At 39.7% G+C, this 1552-nt stretch overlaps 1 protein-coding gene across 1 annotated transcript in view; it reads left to right on the top strand.

The window, feature by feature from the left end:
• The window catches only part of gpr158b (G protein-coupled receptor 158b), a 95592-nt gene that overhangs the window by 78837 nt on the left and 15203 nt on the right, over positions 1-1552 (top strand). The window lies entirely within an intron of this gene.

The raw sequence follows: 1552 nt of genomic DNA, 5'->3' as shown, positions 1-1552 counted from the left end.
GGGGGGGGGGGAGAACTGACGGAGTCAATGTGCTGCTGCTGCAGTGCAGAGATAAGGCTGGACTTGTTCAGGATGTGGTGTGTGTGTGTGCTGGGGTACAGTTGATGAATACACACATTCTTTTTGGATTATTGTGTGAATTCTAATGTGATTATTGGGGGTGATGACAAAGGGCTGATGACTTGTGAGCCACCTTGGTCTCAAACACACACGCGCGCTGAAGCGTTGGGTGTTGGCACAGAGGAGCCTTTTCAGACACTTTGCACACAATACACATTACTCAGCTTGATACTCCCTAAATAATTGCATTGATTTATCCGCCATGCTGTCTGGCTTTGATTGCTTGTGGAGCGTCGGTGCCAAAATGTTGCTACTTGTTAGAGGCCCCTTGTTAAGCTTTTGTCTACTTTTCACATTCTCCAGCAATAATTGGAAGTCTTGCGAGTGCTGGTGCTCATGAACACAATACACACTATGATTTAAAACAGCGACTATATAATGGCAGTGATGACATGAAGCCTTTTAAAAGGAAACCACGAGCTACCAAAAAACCGCTGCCGTGTGCTTTGACATCGATTCTGCACATGTCTAGATTGTCAGCGCTGACAGAAATGGGACACGGCGCCTTTATGTAAAAATTACTTGATTTGGTGTTTTTGCTGATGGTGACAGAAAACCAAGTGTCTCCTCGACTCTGTAAACTCTTGTGAAAACTTTTAGCAAAGGAAGTGACAAACGCTGTACAGGATGACGTGTAAAAGAAAGCAAATTGGCCCAAAGAAAGGAGAAAAACAAGACAATTTAGCGAAAAATTGTAAGAATTTTGCAAGATTTCTTTTAAAAACTTTGTGCTAACAAAAGTATAAGCCTAACACAATGCTGTAAAGTCTGTTTGTGAGAAAGTAATTGCCTGTCTTTCTCTTCAGTGATATACAGTTGTTCTCAAATGTGTTCTTCCATTAAAGAAAAGGCAAAATTCACAAAAGTCACTCAAATAACTAGAAACTGAAAAAAAGTAATAATAAATAAAAATTTGCTAAATTATAATTTAATGAAATAAGATGTTGCTTTTGACTTGTGGGTGAAAATAATAATTAAAAAAAATAAATAAAAAACTGTCCTGGACAAATTAGAGCACTTTGCTGATGAGCAGTGAAATCAGAATACCTGTGAACAGGTGCAGAAGTCTGACTGAGAGTTACAGAAAACACCTGTGATTGGCTCAAAGGGTTGTTCAACAAAGTATTAGTTTACGGGTCCCATCATGCTTGTTTATTTTTTATTTTTTTAATATATGTATATTTCTGTTGAACCACGATTACGGTATGAATACATTTGAGTATGTACAAATCAAAGCACAGTCCAGCTGCGACTGCTTCAACTGCGACTCTTTTAACGGTGCATTAAGCGTGCATGACAGAGAATCTCCTCGTACAGCCTCTCCTCGTGACAAGCATTTCTTTTAGCAGCATTTGTTTTCCTGGCTCAAGTGAGAGGAGTCTACACAAGTTGTGCACTGAATGCCAACATCCATGGACTACAGTCGTCCTCA

This window comes from Stegastes partitus, unplaced genomic scaffold (genome assembly GCF_000690725.1).
Source record: "Stegastes partitus isolate 25-593 unplaced genomic scaffold, Stegastes_partitus-1.0.2 Scaffold105, whole genome shotgun sequence".
Classification (NCBI taxonomy): domain Eukaryota; kingdom Metazoa; phylum Chordata; class Actinopteri; family Pomacentridae; genus Stegastes; species Stegastes partitus.
The sequence above is the reverse complement of the archived record's forward strand: the minus strand, read 5'-3'. Positions and strand labels throughout refer to the sequence as shown.